This window comes from Mustela nivalis (assembly GCF_964662115.1).
Source record: "Mustela nivalis genome assembly, chromosome: 7".
Classification (NCBI taxonomy): Eukaryota; Metazoa; Chordata; class Mammalia; order Carnivora; family Mustelidae; genus Mustela; species Mustela nivalis.
Window position 1 is genome coordinate 4653990 of NC_139026.1, and position 20373 is coordinate 4674362.

At 52.2% G+C, this 20373-nt stretch overlaps 1 protein-coding gene across 4 annotated transcripts in view; it reads right to left on the reverse strand.

Annotated features, from left to right (window-relative positions):
• Positions 1 to 20373, reverse strand: part of PARVB (parvin beta) — a 101040-nt gene that overhangs the window by 74103 nt on the left and 6564 nt on the right. The window lies entirely within an intron of this gene.

The window sequence follows — 20373 nt, forward strand, 5'->3', positions numbered from 1 at the left end:
CCCAGCCATGTCTCAGGTAAACATTCAAAGTGGAGTGGGTCCAGATGGAACATAAATCAGTGTTGGAACTAAGTTAAGTTTATTGATTTAATTAAAATAAGACCTGTCTTTTAAGTTATCAGCAGTAAATGTGAAACTTCGAAGTTTACTGAAGGTCAAATAAACTCATGTTATTTATTAAAATTTGTTAGCAAAGAAATAACTAAACTGATGGTTAATTGTCTATATCAAAGTTCTAATGGGTAATTGCTGAAGTAGCTTTCAAAGTCTTTGATAATCTAAAAGCTTTAAAGTTTTGCTTGGATGACAAATGAAATTAAATTATGGACATCTAGGTCTTAACCAAGCAGGATAAAATGCTAGGTCATTAATTACTGGATATAGGTTTGTGCTTTTGACTTCTTACTGCAAAGAAACTAAGAGCATTTAAATCTGTTGGTAAACTTGTTTGCCACTTAACTGATTCATAAATTTGCCACCTGAAGAATTCTGTTGTAACAGTTCTGGTTAATACTTAGTCTTCACTAGAGATTAAGGTGTTTCTAAGAATACAAAGTTCTGCTTAGTATAACTGAGACTAATGGAAATAAGGAAAACTCTGTATGTAAGAAAATAGGAAATATGTAAGAAAAATTTAAGAAATGGGAATACATTTTGTTAAAGGTAATTTTATCCTAAATGAGATGATTGTTTAAAAGAAAATGACTTGGGACAAAACCTGAATGCAAAGAAAAGTTGTAGATGGTCAGGACGGACTAAGATAGACTAAATGAATGGGTTTTAAAGGTATATTACATTAGTACAAGACTGAAATTCTCTGTTCAAAGGACAAAGTTTTCTTAGATTAATTGATCTCCTGTTACGAGAATGTAAATGATTTTCTCTTTGCCTGCCCAGAAAAACCAGTTTCTATGTTTTGTTTTATCAGGTGTTCAACATCCCTAATTATATTTAGGCATGTGCTTCAAAACTTTCTAAGATCTTAGCAAATGTTGACAAGATTTAAATTGTAAAATCTCTTTAACTCAGGCTTTTCCTTGATATATGAAGTTGCTCATGAAATACTACTGAACCAATGATAAACCTTGGATTACATTTGGGAAAATACTATAACTATTCTAGAGATTCTACGCACTTCCTAAAGTTTTAATGTTTTGAGAGATCATCACTTGATACTGTAATTATGGAAATGTTATGTATCACAAAAATAACCTGATTTCCTTGCAGCTAAATTGTAAACTCCCATGTCTCTTTAGCTTTAACCATATCCATTCTGAGTTTTTGTCATTTATCATTGTTTTAATTCTCTTGTAAAATGAGTTTTATTTTCAAGGAGATTCCTATACAGGACTTTCAGGACAAATACAGATATTTGATATACTTAAAAATCCTAAAACTAAAATGGGTAAAAATTTCCAAAACTGACTAAAGCCGCATTCACCAGATTTGGTAACACGGGACTAAATAAACTAAAAAATTATAATATTATATCTCTTAATGTTTTGTCTTACTTTAAACATTGCTGGTTCTCTCTAATGTTTGCTCTTCCAGACTAGGGATACTTCCTCCTAGTTATCTGTAACTTATAGAGATGTAAAAGTGCTCATTTATAAAAGAGCTCAAAGCATTCAAGCTTTTCTCTCTATCTGAACCCTCTGAAACCAAAAGGTCTCAGTAAGTAAGCATTCTTCCATGGCAATCAGTCATTTGCATAAGTCCAATAAGAATCTGTTCTCCTTGTAACAGAATAAAATTGGAAACACGGGTTATTTTACCAAGGCTTTGACTGGAATGTCATATTTGAAAAGACTCAGATATGACCAGACAGTTTAAAGGAACTAAGGTTGACTTTATAAAACCTGGAGCCATAAAGCCCCTTGGGACTGTTGGCCTGACACCTTGCTTACAGAGTTCCCAGCAGCCTCACCAGGTGAGTAAAGAATGTCACTCCTTGGTAGGTGAGATCTCAGAAGAGGAATTCGCCCACTGAGAAATTCGCCCAAATCGACAGGTATTGCAGGCATGCCTGATGGCCAGTACAGGGCTTGGCTTCTGGCCCGGAGAGGCTACTAAAAGTTCAACCTAGAGATTCCTTATTAAAAGTTCCAGCAAAGCAGATGCTAAAAGATCTATTGATCACACTCATTGTTCTTGCTGAGCTTATGTAAATAATAGGCCAAGTTTGTTAAAACTGAACTTGTTTCACAAGTAAATTAGTCCTGATTTGGTTATCTCTGTAAATGAGGATTATTTTAGAGAGATAAATTCTGTTTTAATAACACACCTTTATGGATGTTAAATTCTAGATTTAATTGTCTTTAAATGTTTGTTTACCTAAGCTAAACAATTTGAGGTAAACTTCAGAGAAGTTGTACAATAGCTTCTTTAGTCAATCTTATTATTTTGTGGAAATATTAGCAGACCCCACGGCACATGATTAAACAACTAGAATAATGAAATTGCCTAAAAGCCAGCATACCGCACTCTTCTCCCACTTGACAATGATCCTCTGTAATCAGGATATTGTTAAGGTTGGACCACTCAAAGGTCTTCTTATTGGTTTCATCCCTTAGTCATATTTATCTAGAGGCCACCTCCATTGAGGTGCAATTGCAAACAGATGCTTTAGCAAAACCTAAAACAGCCCTCATAAAAGAGCCTCAAAGCTCACTATGGGACAGTCCCTAACTGTAATAATGTCACATCAGGTCCAGATTTGTCTTAGTAGCCAAAGGCCACCAACGGAAGATGGAGGCTGACTTATTAAATACTGGGCTACACTAACAGAGATGCCAGAAATAAAACTTAAAATTTGTCAAACTTTAAACCTAGTTACCTGTATGCCTAAACCTGACCACTGTACTTCTTTCTCTATAGAGCAAAAATGTTCAGAGAGAAAAGTTAGGTGTGCCATAGTGATCACTAGCACTTTGCAATTGCCAAAGCCTAAGAATTAACATTTATACTGACTCCAAATATGCCTTCCTGGTACCACATGCCCATGGAGCTATTTGGAAGAAAAGGGGATTTTCCTGGAACCATGGGCGCATTACTAAAACCATTACAACTCCTGCTAATCTCCCCAACTTAAAACAGAGATGAACACAATCTGTTTTTAATGGTATGATCACTTAGCATCCATTTTTGTTCCATCTGCGGGACTAGGGGATGTCATGTGGCATGCAGAAGTCCTTAATAAATATACTACAAAGGCACTCAATGATTCACTAAATAGCATCTCCCAGCTTAATACCAAAGTGTCACAGATACGCAAGGCAGTCCTACAAAATAGGATGGCCTTAGATGTCCTGACAGCAGCCCAGGGCAGCACATGTGCAATTATCAAGACAGAATGTTGTGTGTATATCCCAGACTATCACAAAAATGTCACAGGACTAATAAAAGATATGAATACCCAAATTAAGGCCTACAAGATCCTTCTCTCTCTCTCAGTAAATGGTTAAGTTCCTGGTTTGAAGGAGGACTATGACCGAATCTCTTTTTCGGGCTTCTCATTCTTATCGCCTTATTAACCTTAATATGTTGCTTTGTTCCATGTTTCTCTACTTGGTGCCGAGACTCCATTGCTACAATGACTACACCACGACAGACAATCCTTGTCGCGCGCAAGGACACCTCTTCACTGTCAGCACTGGATTCAGCTGCCTCCACCTTTCAAAACTCCCTTATACATTCCTACCCTGATCAATATTGACCCCAGTAGGTAGGGACAGCTCTACGCCGCTATTCAGCACGAAGACGTTATAGAAGATGAGACCTTCCACCTTCAACCACCTTAAAAATTTAAGGGTCAAAATTGTTCAGGGGGGGAATGAAGAAGCAGGAGGCTGGCTAAGGACAAAGCAAAAGCTGGAGCCTTACATCCCCCCTTCACCCGCTCCCCTCCATATGTGTAGCATTCCTCAGGCACCCTTGACTGCCATAAAATGATAAATAGTTGACTTGCTGAGATCACAATCCTACAGGACAGGAGCCTCCCTTGGTTTACAAATGTCCTTGAGATTACAACAAAAAAGTTACCTTATCAATAGCCCAATTTTCAATCAGCCCTTGTATCTTAAATAAACTTGTACAGTTTGTAAAAGGTCGCTTGTCAGTAATCCAGACAATGGTACTGACACAGCAATATCAACTAATTAAACAGACCGGATCTCAAACTGACTGACTTCATGAACAAAGCGAATGGATATAGGATTCTATCCATGATAAAGAAAAAGGGGGGAAATGAAAGACCCCCTTCCTCCTTGGTAAAGGCTTATTTTAGCAACCTGATGCCCCCACAGCACCCCCTCTCCCCTTGCCGAAGGCTTGATTGTCCCCATAGCCGGACGGCAACACATACCAGGATGTCTATTGTCTGTGATCACCCGGTCTGTCAAGAGAAAAGACAAATGAGGAATAGAGTGTACCTGGGACTTTCCAGAGTGCTGAGCCAAGGCCCACCAGAACAAACCGTTGTGTCCTTGCCTTAAACCCAGTGCCTGACAATTCTTGATTTAAGTTGACCAACCAGATCCCTGTAACCAAGCATCTGCTTCTGTAAACTCGCTTCCCGCCACCCCAACCCTTGCCCTATATAATCTGCTCCCCAACTTAGCCTGGCGCGCTCAGCCCACAAAGGCTGATGCGTCCGCAGGCGCCTGTGTAACCAATAAACCTCTTGCAACTTGCATCCAATGGAGGCTTGGTGTCTGCTTCTTGGGTGCGGATCGAGGGTCTTTCACAGGCAGACGCGGGAGCCCGCTGTCCACACCTCTCCCCGCTGTCCACACCTCTCCCCGCCTGCTCTCCCGGTGTCAAACTCAAAACTCAGCCCAGCGTCGCCTCCGTTCCACAGTCAGGGGGCCTCTGACCTGGGGTCCAACAAAGTGGTGTGGGGGGGAGCAGAGCTGAGCTGTGTGTGCCCCTGGGCAACCTCCAGGGTCACAGGGACGCACGCAGTGTGGATCCTGGCACAGAGCGTTCAAAGTCAGGCACAACCACACACACAGGGCTGTGCGTACATGTGGTAACCGTACCGGGAAGGCAAACGAATGCTAAGACCACGCTCAGGGTGGGGGTGGGTGACCTCTGTTTGGGTAGTCGGCAGGGTGGTGTGGGAGGAGTCAGGGGTGGTGTGGAAGGAGTCATGGGTGGTGTGGGAGGAGTCAGGGATGCTGTGGGAGGAGTCAGGGATGGTGTGGGAGGAGTCAGGGATGGTGTGGGAGGAGTCAGGAGAGGTATGGGACACATCACTTAAGCCCAGCACTAGGGCTGTGGGTACTTTTTAAGTTAGGGCTAGGGTTAGTCTTAACACTGGACATATGTACACTCTTCTGTGCATGCAATGTTTCCTAGGACTTTCTCCTTTATTTTTTACATTCTGGTAAAATATCCATAACAAAAAATTCACCATTTTATCCACTGTTACGTGTACCGCTCAAGGCATTAAGCACATTCCCACTCCCTTCCAACAGTCACCACCACTACCCACCTCCACAACTTCTCCGTCTTCCCCAACTGCGACCTGTCCCCACTACACAACTTCCCCTCCCCCGTCCCCCAGCCCCTGGCACCCAGGCCCTGCTTCCTATCTCCCTGAAGCTGCCTGCTTTAGGGACCCCATATAAAGAGAATCCTACAGCATTTGTCTTTCTGGGACGTGGTTCACTTGGCACAATGTCCTTGAGGTGCTGCAGCAGGTGTCGAATTTCCATCCTCGGTCAGGCTGGATCATGGGCCACGGACGGACGGACGGACGGACTGACCACATTTCGTTTATGCACTCATCCGCCGACCGACACAGAGGTTATGTCCACCTCTGGGCTATTTGCGAATCAGGCTGCTGCGTCACCATATACATTTTAATGACCGTGTTCCCGAGAAGGAGGAAGCTGGGTGAAAAGACAGACGCGCTGCATACTTTCTGGGCACCGAGCCGCCGTGTCTCATGGAAAGAAATCTCAGCTCGCTCACCCTCGCTGCCCGTATCAGGCTATAATCCTCCCTTCAGGTGATCGTCATGGAAGGCAGCAGTAACAGAGCCCTTTAAATGCCCATCTCTCAGAGAACATTCTAGAAAGCAAAATGTGTCCAACTGATGAGGGGTCTGGTGATCGCTGGTTTACACCAGGACTGGCAAAGTACGGCCGGTGGGCCAAGTCTGGCCCCAGACCCACTCTTGTGAAGGGTTTTGTGGGCACCTGGCCACACTGGCGCGTCTCAGGGTCTCTCGGCTGTGGCGGCACGGATTTCCGCAGAGACCGGCGGGCTCACCCGGTCTGAGGTATCTACTTCTTTTCTCTCTCTACCTGGACTTTCCAATGGTTCACAGAATTCATAAAACATGTTTTTCGCATTTCCCAGGGGCGGGGGGATTTAGGACGGGGGCGAGGGCAGAACACGAATGTTTCCAGCACCCCCTGCACCAGGGGAGGGGAAACCGAGTCTGAAGTCCTCTGGCCTCTGCTGGGCTGGCTCTGCCCGGTCGCACGCACACAAGGCCGGCTCCGTCACCGAGCGCTTCCAGGGGAAGCCCTCGAACTCCACGTCCACGGGCGACCTTCCAGTGTCACTCACAGCCTCAGGGACTGGAGAACCACTGAGCTGGTCAGCAGGCCCGTGGCCAGAGAAGACTCCGACGGGACCCACAGTCCCGGCCGCTGTAAGAGATGACCGCACACTGGGGAGCTTCACACAGACATGCGTCCCCCCACAGGCTGAGAGCAAGGTGGCAGGGCCGTGCTCCCTCTGACGGCTCCAGGGCACACTCCTTCTTCTTCCCCGCCCCCTGGTGTCTGGTGGCGGCCGTCCATCCCGGGCCGCTCGCTGGCTTGTGGCTGCCGTAATCACGCGGCCTTCTCACCGCCTCTCCATCTCCAATCACGCTGGATTAGCAGCCCGCCCCACTACGGGACCTCGTCCTAGCTTACATCGAAATCACATCTGCAAAGACTCTATTTCCAAATGAGGTCACATTCACAGGCGCTAGGGTTTAGGACTTTAGTACATCTTTGGGGCTGAGGGGGTGGGGATACAACTCAGCCCATCATAGAGACCTTCTGCTCAATCTCCTCTCCAGGGCTCCTTCCTTTGGGGCCTGCTATGGGCCACTGACTCAGCAAAGTGGCCCCTGGCATAAGCTTCCCCTAGTAAACACATGCCAACCACAGAAAGGGCTCCTTCCACCAACAGGGAATGCGGGGGGTGTGGGGGACGCCTGGGGGGCTCAGTGGGTTAAGCCTCTGCCTTCAGCTCAGATCACCATCTCAGAGTCCGGGATTGAGCCCGCATCTGGCTCTCTGCTCAGCGGGGAGCCTGCTTCTCTCTCTCTCTCTGCCTCTGTCTCTCTGCCTGCTTGTGATCTCTGTCTGTCAAATAAATAAATAAAATCTTTTTAAAAAGGTGGATGGATGTGGGTAGTGGCTTCTCTCCCTTTTGCCACTGTGGCCAAGTCTGAAACTAGCTCCCCGAGACACAGAACCCCTCACCTGGCTCCCGACAAGGTCACCGGAGCTCCCTTAACTTAGGCCAAAAGCCCAGGGCTGGAGTCACGGGCTATGCGTACACACACAGCCAGGCCCGCAGAACATTCTCCGCTGAAGCTTATTTGTTATTAATCCCCGGGGGTCCACAAACAGCCTGACGGAGGCTCTCCCACGCCCTCCCTCTCACTTCAGAAGAATTGCATGTGTTTTGCAGCAGGGAACGTGCGGCCACAAAGCCCACGTCTCTGATTACGTGGCACCTGAAATGAGACCCTTTCCGCTAACCGGCGGCAAGACGTGCACGGCTCCGGGCTGAAGCGGGAGATCTGCGCTTCTCCTCTCGTGGCCGTTCGCACAGCCGGAGCTCAGGAGCCGGCAGCACTGAGAGAGAGAGAGAGAGAGAGAGAGAGAGAACGCGCCACAGGCCACTGGAGACTGGATCCCGCAGATCAGACAAAAGCACCAAACGCCCGGCACCAAAAAGGGGTACGTGCACAACAGGGGTGGAGGTAAACACCAGCCTCGGTGTCTGCCCAACTGCCTCCTCTCCGCACCCGGCGACAAATGTCCCCCCACCCCACCCAGGAGACGCTTCATGGTCCCTGGGGCCTCTTCCCCCACGTGCACACATTTAATTCTTAAAACGATCCCGACACGGGTAAAACGGGTGTCACCATCAATCCCCTTATGCAGAGAATGGGACCAGCTCCAGGTTACCGAGCTAAAAGGGGACAGTGACCTGGGTCTCGTGCCTGCCCACCAGTCTGTGGCGTCCAGAGTCTGCCCGGGTCTGGAAGGTCACAGTGGGGACGGGGTTGTTGGGATTCCTGTTCCAGTAACGGTTTGAGAAGACAGAAAAGACTAGTATAATCTATACCACAGATCTGGGACCGTGAACCCCCAGGGCAGGAGCGGGGGGGGGGGGGGGGGGGCAAATCTGGCCTCAGGTCTGTTTTAGTAAATAAAGCTTTATTGCAACAGCCACACCCATCAGGGCCATTTTCTGTGGCTCTAACGAGCAGAGTCAAGGAGTCGCTGCTGGGACTGGAGAACCTCCCATCTAAGTACAAGTCTGCAGACCCGGCTGTGGGTGGTGACCGAGCCGTGGACGGAGGGATGTGGGTGAGCCCAGCGGTCCAGGCCCTGCCCGCCCACCGCACCGAGGCAGCTGCAGGGCTCGCTCGCAGTGGGTGCGGGGGCCCATCCCCGCCAGCGGCGAGCAGAGGCCCAGGCCAAGGCCCCGCACTGGGCACTGGCCGCACAAAATCCGCTCACTCAGCTGCAGGCGGCTGAGCCCAGGGCCCCCGCAGAGCGAGCACCGCTCCCCTGCCCCCTACCCCACGCCCCCCTGCCCCCCGCTGCCCGCCTCCCAGAAAAATGAGACCTCAGGTGGAGCGGGACTTCCCGCCCAAATCTCCAGGACTCCTGCGGCCTCCAAAGCTGCTCGCCACGGTGGGCTCAGAAGTCGTGCTGAAAACTAGATCACTCCAACACTGAGGAACATAAAGACCCACGAGTGAGGCCCCCGCAGCAGTGGGGAAGCTCCCTTCACTGCCGGAGAAATCTACCGGAGCTCAGACTGCTGTCCGCACTGTGCGTGTCCCCCACCCACGTTCCGCTTGGCGGATACTCGGCTACGCGCCCGCTTCGAGACGTGGAACAACACCCGAACCGAATCAGACCGGCGCTCGCCCCGAGGGGTGGACCCACGGTTCTGGCCGAGTGCTTCAGATGAGCAGAGCGGGAAGGGACAGAGCTCCGGTCCTGGCTGACCGCCTCTCCCACTCGCGGCCGGGGTCATCCATTTGATGGCCACGCTCACGGAGCTCACCGAGGTCGGTGGGGGCTTCAGGGAGGAGGCCCCTGGACAGGAGACCTGGGGGGACGCGGAGGGAGGAGGCAAGGTTCTCCACCCCTCACCCCTGCCATGCCGGAACCCAGGGAGAGATCCCTGCGGGGCAGGGCCAGGCGCTCTGAGGCCACCACTGTCTTTTCCAGGCTTGCTTACCCGAGCCAAACCTTTCTGCTTGAAACTCGGCAAGCTGGATCTGTCCCCGACCACCTAGACAAGCTGGCTCAGAGCCAAGACCCTCTCTCCATACAGAAGACGTCAAGAGAATGCTATGTAATCTCACCTCATTCACAGGCAAGGCCCTGGGCCCTGGCCTTCTTTTCAATCATGATTGTTGTTTGTGGGGCTCTGGGCCATGGCTGCTAACCTGCAACTCTGGGGTCCAGAGGGACCCGAGCGCCCACTATGGGAAAAATGTCCATGGGCAGGGCCACCCTCTGTCCCCAACAGTGGCCCCCAGCACCGAATGCCCCCTTGCCCAAAATGACAGCTTGGCTTCCCGCCTGTCTGGTTGGAGAGCCGCCTCTACTCTGCCAGGCCTCCTCTCCAAAAACAGACACCTTGAAAGAGGGCACCGGGCCAAGGAGGAGGCCTTCCTGTGGCCGCGACCGGCCCTGGCGCGATCCTTGACCTCACAGGACTGTCACCTCCGCCACTGGAGGACAAGGCCAGGGAGGGGCCTGAGCCAGCTCTGAGCGGCCCACCACCTCACCTCACCCACTCCCGCCCACTCGCCCCACGTTCCAGTCCCACGGGCCGTACTGGTGTCCCGCGGCTGCTGTAACTGAGGGCCACAGGCTGGGGGCTTAAACCCAGATCTCGCGCTCACCAGGTGGAGGCCGGACGCCCAGGATCAACGTGTCGGCCGGGCGGGTTTCCCGCGAGGCCCCGCGGCTGGGCTTGCAGACAGCCTCGCTCTCCCCGTCCTCACAGCGTCGCCCTCTTGACGTGCCTACGTCCTGATTTCCCCTTTTTTACAAGGACACTGCTCACAGTGGATTGCCCCCGCCCCCCCCGCCAAGACCCTCTACCCAGAAAAGGTCTCACTCGGAGCTACTGGGGGTTGGGACTGCAGTGCATGAATGTGCGGGGGCCAGGACTCCCTCCAGACCTGTGAGCCGTGCCCTCTGCCTGTCCCCACCCTGCTGGCTAAATCCAGCTCATCCTCCAGCGGGAGGTTAAGAGCCACCTCTGCAGGGGAGCCCTCCCTGACCCCAGGCCCCGGCCAGCCCCACCATGTGCTCAAGGTCCCTCCTCCAAGGGCAGGACCGGCGGGTCTGCTCTGCTCCCACCAGCTCCGCAGAAAGGCACGTGTGTTTCCGGGCACAGTCCAGGGGGTACCCAAAGGCCTGCCCAGCAAATGTTTGCTGAAGGAACAGGCAGTGAGGGATACACGAATGAATGAATGACTCGCCGGCCCCATTTCCACAGCATTCCTTAGAGGAGGCAGCTGGAGGAGCCACAGGTCTCAAGGCTACTCCCCCAAACGTCGTTAAACCCGAGTCCTGGGGTGGCCTGGAGGGTCCCCGAATACTTCCTTGGGCTTCCAAGTCTGAGGTGTTGTCTGGATTGAAACCTCCAGAGTCTTTCCGGAGGCAGGGCGGGCCTCCTCGTGCCCATTTTATAGACAAGGAAAGCAAGACAGAGGGTGGCAGTGACCTGCCCAGGGTGACAAGGCAGAGTACAGCCCGGTGGCTGGGGGCTCAGGCTTCACAGGGCTCCTAGTTCTCCATGCCCACACCACTGGGCTGGGCAGAGCACTCTCCTGCCCGTCCTCGAGGTTCCTCATCTGTGAAATGGGTCACAACAGCGAGCAGGACACCCAGCCCCGAGGGCCGTGTGGCTCCGGGGAAGCACTCACCTGTGGCGGAGGAGGAAGATAAGCCTCTGCAGCCCTGGGCCTCCCTTCCGCTGTGCTCTGGGCTCCGCCCTTCCGTGCAAGGCCTCGATTAATCCTCTGAACCATCAGAGATCAAGCTGCTATTCCCACCCTCACTGATAAGGGCCCTAAGGCTCGGGTCAGCCGACTCCAGCCTCCGTCTCCAAGCACCGCCTCCTCGACACCCCCTCCACACCGCCCACAAGGACCTGGTGAGGACCTCCGTGATCTCACCCAGGATTCTGCAGCACCTTCTGTGGTTGGTTAGCTCATGGCCGCAGCTGACACCACCAGAGCGGTGAGCGCGCCTCAGCAGCTCCCTCAATCAGGGGACTCAGGGGGTGCTGCACAAGGAGATAACCTGTAATCAAGACAGCCTGCTTTGTGGCGTAACGACTGTCAACTGCACGGTCCCGGGCACCCGGCCCTGGCCTCTATCAGGCTTTGCCAGGTGGACACTTGAGAATCGGCTGGCTTCGTCCCCCTTCCACAGCCAGGAGCTCATCCAGAGAGGCACCCAGTGCCCCCCAGTCCCCTCCCCGCCCCCACCAGCAGGGGTGCGACCTCCCCTCCAGTTGAAAGCAATGCACAGTGGCAAGAACCAGCAAGAGGGGGACTGACGGAGGAACCAGGAACCAGGGCGGCTGGGCTGCCCGCTCGGTGAACTCCGGGCACAGTCAACTTCCAAAGGGATAAACGACCCAGGAATAAATCTAACCAAGGAGGGAAAAAGCTCCAATGGCAAGAGCGACTCCCTACCTGGGAAGCTGAAGGATAATGAACCACAAGGAACGCATGAGACTTTCCGAACCCAGGATGGAGCATGTGACACCAGACCCAGCTGTCACAGTCCCCAAACTCCTCGGGCCCCGTAACACCCACCGCCTCATTCCCTCCTTGCATCTCTCAGAGCGACATACTGAAACCATCATCCGGACCCAGTGGGTCGTAAAATCAGCGGAGTGTGACCAGCACATTTCTCTAATGAAAGGAAACGGAATCGAATCGAAAAGGTCAATGTGTTTCACTTACGGAAAACTAGGATTTCGTGGATATGAATACATGTAGGCTTGAACTGGCGTTTCGGGACAAAATGCATTTCTTACCACAGGTCAAAGTCAAATTAAAGTTTAATGGACACTGTCTCAGCTTACAGCTTCTTGACCATGTGCTGATCCCAAAAGAACCTCGTCAAATTCTCCCTCCTAAGCACACAAGCTCAGGCAAGACTGTGCACGCCATGGCTGGGGGTCCCTGTTCCGACCATACCTGCCCCAAAGCATTGTACTGGTGACAGATAAGACCCTCTGAGCAAACATCAGGGGATAGCGGCCACCAGGGAAGAGACGGGGACAGGACAATGAGGAGGAAGGCTCAACCAGCCCACGTCTGTCCAAATCACCCATCCTCACCCAGGTTAAGGACCCCACCCTGGGGGGCACCTGGGTGGCTCAGTGGGTTAAGCCTCTGCCTTCAGCTCAGGTCATGATCTTACGGTCCGGGGATCGAGCCCCGTGTCGGGCTCTCTGCTCAGCAGCGGGCCTGTTTCTCCCTCTCTCTCTGCCTGCCTCTCTGCCTACCTGTGATCTCTCTCTCTGTCAAATAAATAAATAAAATCTTTAAGAATTTAAAAAAAAAAAAAAAGACCCCACCTTGGAAATACACAAGGGCACGGACGCAAGGTGGAGAGACTGACAAGCTCGGGCTCTGCTCCCAGCCCAGCACTGTTTTTCCGAACTGCTGGATGGACACAGAATTCACACGCCACGGAATCCGCCCTTGACAAGTGTGCGACTCCGTGAGTATCAGGATATTCGCCGGCGGGGAAGCCATCACCAGGAACATCGTCACTACCCCAGAGAGAAACCCTGCACTAGCAGACCTGTCATTAGCAGACACGCCCCATTCCTCCCCCCACAAGCCCACTGCAAACACTAATTAGTACTTTCCTCTGTGGATTTGTCTATTTGTACACTTCCTAACTGTGGATTCACACAACACGTGCCCCTTTGTGTCCTGCTGTCAAGGCCCGTCCCTGCTGCGGCTACTATCAGTGCCTTATTCCTTTTTACTGCCGAATAGTATTCCACTGTACCGACACACCGCATTGTGTCTACGTGTTCATCTGCTGAAGGGCATTCGGGTTGTTCCTGCTCCCTGGCGATTCTGAATCACGAGCCGAATGTCAACTGAACCCTTCCACAAACGTACATCTCCTTCGGGAACAACACTCCTACCCTGGATCAGATATAAGCCAACTAAGTGTGTACCGAAAAGATAATTTCTGGGGCGCCTGGGTGGCTCAGTGGATTAAGCCTCTGCCTTCGGCTCAGGTCATGATCTCAGTGTCCTGGGATCGAGCCCCACATCGGGCTCTTTGCTCAGCGGGAGCCTGCTTCTCTCTCTCTCTCTGCCTGACTCTCCGCCTACTTGTGATTTCTCTCTCTGTCAAATAAATAATAAATAAAATCTTTAAAAAAAATAAAAAATAAAAAAAAAGATAATTTCTTTTTTCTTTTTTCCAAGGGGATCTGCTAAGCAAGAAAATTAGGAGCAGCCTAAAAGCCGGGCTCTAAGAGAGAAAAACTAAATAATTGTAGAAACGTGCAATGAGGCCCCAGCAAAAAATAAAATAAAAGCAAAGCCCAGCTGCACACAATAAGATTGAAATTCTGCGTGCTGCTCCAACAAAATTTCAAATCATTAAAATCTCATTATACTAATAATATGTTTTCTAGTTAGACTTAACTAAAACACTCTTCCCTAACAAAGTGTAGACATTCTCAGAAGCAGCAGCAGAGCTCGATGCTGGAAGATGACAGCTCCCAGGGCACCGTGTCTTCAGTGCGGCTGCAAATGTCTGCGGGCTACACCCGAGCAGGGGACAGGCAGAAATTACAACCGCTGTAAGGGACAAGCCCCCAGGTCCCGAGCTCTCAGCCCCACACCTAAATTCCTGTCTCCTCTCAGTATCCTGCCCATTTACCACCAGCTAGTCCCCTGTTCTTTCCCTGCACGTCTGCTGTATGTGACGGCAACATGACGAACTGGGGAGTGGCGGTGGGGTTCCTAAGGACAGCTAACACCATGGAGGGCTTGCTTCCTATGCCTGGCCCAGGCAATTCTCCCAATACTGTATTATCGGGATTTTCACACGAATGGGGCGCCTGGGTATCTCAGTCAGTTAAGCATCCACCTTCCGCTCAGGTCTTAATCCCGGGGTCCAGGGATCGAGCCCCACGTCGGGCTCCCTGCTCAGTGGGGAGTCTGCTTCCCCCTCTCCCTCTGCCCCTCCCTCCTGCTCGTGCTCTTCCTCGTTCTTGTCTTGCTCCCTCGCTCTCAAAAAAAAAAAAAAAAAAAAAAAAATTCCAAACACCATTGCTAATGTGTAAAGAACTTGACACTGACATCTGTCTACCCTCCTGCCTTAGCGTGGAGCCCACACTAACACTTCCCTGGAACTGTTTCATTATGTATCCACGCATCCAGTTCTCTACCCCGCAATCCCTCTGCACGCCTCTCCCCTGGCTGCCCCAACAAGTTACCACCAATGTGGTGCCTTGAAGCAACACAAATGTAGTATCTTAGAGTTATGGGGGGGCCAAAATGGCTAGAATCAAGGCGTCGGCAGGGCTGCGTTCTTTCTGGAAGGGGTAAGGAGAACGTGTTTGCTTTCCAGCTTCTAGAGGTGCCCACAGCCCTTGGCTTCCGGCCCCACCTCACTCCGCTGACACCTCTCTTCCCCTTACACGGACTCCCCTCCCTCTTATAACGACCTTGTGTCAACCTGGACACTCTAGGATAATGTCCCCATCTCAAATTCCTTAATCACATATGCAAAGTCCCTCTTGACTGCAGAAGGAGATGGAGTCACAGGTTCTAGGTACCCAGATGTGGACATCTTTGGGGGCCATTAATCGACCTACGGAACCATCTTATCTTGTATACATTTCAAAGTGAGGTGCAGACAGGGATACCCTTCCCTCTAAGCACACGTATCCCTAACTGGAGTTCAGTCTTTATTTATTTTCTTTAGATCTGATTTTCTTTTGAGTTAAAGTTTGAATACAATGAAACACACACTTTTTTTTAAGATTTTTTTATTTATTTGTCAGAGAAAGGGAAAGAGAGCACAAGTAGGGGGAGCGGCAGGCAGAGGGAGATGCAGACTCCCCGCTGAGCAGGGAGCCCGACGCGGGACTCGATCCCAGGACCCTGGGATCATGACCTGAGCCGAAGACAGACATTTAACTGGGCCACCAAGGTGTCCCCAAACACACACTCTTAAGTGCAGGTGCCTGTGTATCTCAAACTCTCATCAGAATGGAGGGCATCCCTAGGCAAGCCACATCCCCACCGCAGAGACAACCATCGCTTCGCTTTATCCACTGGAGAACTTCACAGAAATGGCACCGCACGGTGCCCTCGGTGGCGTCTAGTTCTTTCTCAGGCCCAGCGGTTTTGCAAGTCGCTGGGTTGCTGCGATCACTTCGTACCATACTTTATCCCTTCCTATTGGCTCACAGTCTCCTGCCGTAGGAACAACCCCCTGCCCACGCCTCCATGCTCCTACTGATGGACAGCTGAGGTCCTTCCAACCTTTAGCTGTTATGAATAAAGCTGCTATGAAGCTTCTGTGCAAGCCTTCTCATGGACACAGCCTTCCATTTCTTGAGTCCATATCTCAGATTGGAACTGCTGAGTCATGGGGGGGGGGGTGGACGCATGTTTAGTTTCTAAAGAAACAACCGAACTGACTTCCTAAGTTTGCACCCCTGTTCCAGCCCCAAAACGACGAAGAGCTCCAGCGGCCCCACATCCCCACCAAGGCACGGGTGACCATGTCAGCTGTCCCGGTGGGTGTGGAGTGTATCTGGTTCTCCTCTCTGTGGTTCATTTCCTGGATCACTAAGGATGCCTTTCTAGAAGCATACTGGCCATCCGTACATCTTTGGTGGAACGTCTGTCCAGACCTTTTATCTATTCTTTTATTGGGTTTTGTCTTTTTTTTTAATCACCAAGCTGTGGGAGTTCTTTACAAATCGTGGACACCAGTCCTTTCTCAGACACGTGTTTCAGGAATTGTGAGAACTGGGAGTTACAGTAAGAAACATGTATGATTGGTTTCCATGCCAGTTCCTGGCCCAGAGTTCCTAAAACACTAGCAATTTCCTAAGCGATGAGAGAGACAGTCACCTCAGGAAAGGGCTGGTTGCCAGGGGAACCAACTCTGGGCTTAGAGAGTTGGAACTCTTCAACCCTCCTACCCCACCCCTACCCCTCCCCACACTGCCCCTCTGCCTCTCTTCCATGAAGCTGCTCCTGAGTGCGCCCTGGCACGGGAGCCGGCGTGATGACGAGCGAAAGGCTTCCCCGACCTCTGCGAATTACCCTAGCGAATTAATTCATGGACCCCCGAGGACAGGGTCACAGGAGCCTCCGACTTGTAACCGGTGGTCAGCAGCACCGGTGAGGACCCAGACTTTCAACTTGCGTCTGAAGGGCGGCGGGCAGTCTTGTAGGGCTGGGCCCCTCACCCGTGGGCCCCACGACACTGTCTGGCAGTGGACGCTGTCAGAATGAAGCTGAATTATAGGCCACCCAGCTGGTAAGAACCCCCACATCGGGACTGATGTCGGAGCCACAGCTGGTGATTGGAGAACAGCTACCAGAATCCTTGAAGACTTTCCCACGCCACAGCATGACTGGGCCCAGTTTAAGTTACAACACTGCGATTAGTTAACTCACATAACCCCCTGATAACCCTAGGGTTAAGTACTCTTTACAGAAGAGGAAACTGAGGCAGGGGGTAGGGAAGTACTTCCCCAAGGCCAAAGCCGCAAGCACAGCAAGATTGGTTCAAACCCTGGAAGTCGGGCCCCGAGATCCACGGCCCTGACCGCCACCGAGACGGCGTCCTGCTGACTCAGCAAACACACAAGGACCACCTTCCACGGCCGCAGATCATTTACCATCACTGGGCACCGAGACATCAACCCCGGCGGGTGCATGCAGGACGTGGCGATTCCCGGGGGGCAGAGAGGGGCCCCCACCTGCTGGATCAACATAAAGCCGAAGGGCAAAAGGGCTTGGGCACAGAGGGACAGTGTTCGTGAGGGCCCCCGCCGAGGCAGATGGGGAGGGCGGGGCTGGCCGGTGGTGGGGCAGGAGACGAGTGAGCCAGGATCTGGACTGCAGCCTCCGGGGGTCTGTCTTCTGTCTGCAAAGGCCAGCGAGTCCAGGCAGTACAGAAGGGATCTCATCTGTCTTCTCGAGAGCGTCTTCCTGCCCCCATGGCCGAGCGCATCGCCAGTGGCAGAGAAGAAAGCGGCTTTACCGCGAACCAGCTGGGACGATTACAGGTGAATCACCTCTCCGGGTGGCAAGGCTGTGCACCCCCAAGCCGGGATGCTGGGGGGTTTTAATCTCTGCAAGGGTCCGCGCTTCTCTGTGCCCCTGTCTGCTCATCCGCAAAATGGGAACAAGCACGTAGCACCCACCTTCCTGCCTCGGGTGAGCCTGAGAGGGGGTCACGCGCGCGGCGCGGACGTCAGAACCGCCCCCCGCGGCGTAGCCACGAGCTTGGCTGGAGACAACATTCTGGCTTTTTTTTTTCCTTTAAGTTTTTTGTCCCTCACTTCTCTGATGATCTTCTATCGATCCACTATCAAGTATGGACTCGTTCTCGCTTTGAAACACACCATTAATTTTCAAAAACAAGGAAAAAAAGAGATGGGTGAAGCTTTGGGGAAGGGTTCCCCTGCATTCCACCTGTATGAACCATGAGCTACAAACACCACAGGCACGGGGTTCCTCCCTCCCTGCTGATGTGAGGCCGCTCTCCGTCTGCCTACCAGAACCTGCCTGGTTCTGGCGGATGCCGCGGTGGGTGACCAGGGAAGCAGCGGACACAGAGGGCGACCACGGTTCCACTGAGAACCCGGCAGCTGCTTCCGAGGCCTGGATTCACGGAGTCAGGGAACGTCTGCTCCCTCCTTCACTTCTTAAGAACCGACTGAGAGAGCAAAGCCTAGATCCTTTGGAATTACAAGCCTTCAACTGAAAGTATGAATGTGCAGAACTTTTTTAACAACAGGCATAAACCATTCAGAGGGCCTTACTCGGGCGGAAACCAACATTCGTGATGGATTCCGGTTGCCCTAAGAAGTAAATGTTCAAAGACCCAAACCAAGAACCTTTTGCAAAACGCCTGAGCTGAAATGAGTCCACATTCCACTACTCACACGAAAGCATAGAACTGCTTTGGGTTTGCCAGCCGTTCCAAGGATCTGAGCTGGCGAGGAAACACCATCGAAGGCCGAGGTGGCCAAGACTCCCTCCTGCTGCTGAGCTGGCCTCCCTCCCCAGGGACACAGTGTCCAACTCAGACATACCAACTGCTTGGCAAATGCAAGGAACCTGCCGTTTTCTCTGCAGCTCACACCTCGCCGGCACAGGCTTGGTGCCTCCTGGTCACGCTGGGCCACAAGAAGGAGACCCCCAGCATCCCTCACATGCCTGTTGTGTTTTTTTGGTGGGGGGGGGGTTAGATTTTTTTTATTTATTTGACAGACAGAGATCACAAGTAGGCAGAGCAGCAGGTAGAGAAAGAGGAGGAAGCAGGCTCCCTCCTGAGCAGAGAGCCCGATGCGGGGCTCGATCCCAGGACCCTGAGATCATGACCTGATCCGAAGGCAGAGGCATTAACCCACTGAGCCATCCAGGCAGCCCCCAAAGCCTGTTTTTAAAGGACTTAGTAACTTTGTTACCAGCAGCCACCTAGCTGCTTCCTGGAACACAGTGAGAAAGCAGCAGCCAGGGCTGCGGAACCGCATCTGTCAGAATCAGTGTTCTTTCTCTGAGAAGCCCAGACGCAGCCTCAGGATCCTTCTTAACACAGGGGCACGCGGTCATCACACACCCAGCTGAGTCTGCTCTCCAGGGGAAGCCGCTCTGCCACCCCTGCTCTGCCACTAGCCGAGCAGCTCTGGTGTCCGTGTCAACGGCCTCCTTGCCAACACCTTCACTGCCTGAGCTCTCCCCCAGATCGCTGGTAGGCCTTCGCCTCCATGCAAGGCCCATAGGGAAAGAGGCTCGGGGACGACGCAGCAGGACCCGACCAGCAAGAAGACGAGCCGACCGCCGGCTGGGCCCCCTGCCCACAGCCTCCCCATGGAGCACGCTGCCTTTCTGGGGAACAGCGAGGACACACCAGCTCGGAAGCACGGAGCCACTTACCCACCTCCCCGCTTCTCCACCTCACGAATGACTGAGAGAGGCGCCCACGGAGCCTCAAAGGGGTTCCCGCAGCCCCGAACTCTCACAGCAGGTAGAAAAGTCAAGGATTCCCCCGCGCTTCCCCGAACCCATCCCGTGACTCCCAGGGGCTGTGAGCCCGGCAGACAACACTAGAACCTGCGGCTCCGTTAGAACGAGAGAGCAGCTCTCATCTGAGCACGTGTCACCAAGAAGAGCTCAAGGATGCAAAAGCTCCCCGAAACTTCTAGAACGTCGTGCGTTCCATGGTACGCTCCCCCACAGCAATTAGTGCAGGGAAGGAGATTGACCGCACCGCTCCCACACGTTCGCAGGGGACCCCTCGGCTCATGAACCGGTCCGTCAGCCCCATGTACTATAATAAATAGCAAATACGCTCACTAGGAAGTAAAGTGATTTTTGCATCTGAAACCTAAAAAGTGTAGAGCTGAGCCCAAGAGAAAACAGGCTTCCTTAGGGCACGTCGTTTATGTGATGGAACCGCCTACTTGGAAACCGGAGGAGAATCGGTAGGTAATGTTACCTGCCCTGCGCCGACCACAGCAGGCGGAAATCAATCCAAAAAGCACTTGAAACTGCTCACAGCATGCGCTTACCCACTTACATCTTATAAACATCCCTTAATTATTCTGACGACCGGACAGGGAGCGGGCTGGTAAACTAACTTCAGGACGTGAGATAAATATTCATTCCGGCGAGCAGAGCAGAGACCGGAATTCAAAGCGGAGCTTGGCTAATGAGCGTGGGGTTGCCAGGGCGACCCGACTCCTCCTTGGGGACCACACAGGGACAGCCAAGATGCTAGGAGAACCGCACCGAGTTAGCTGTTCTTAAAGAGGCCGTCTCAGGACAGAAAGATAAGGAACGTCAGAGTCACG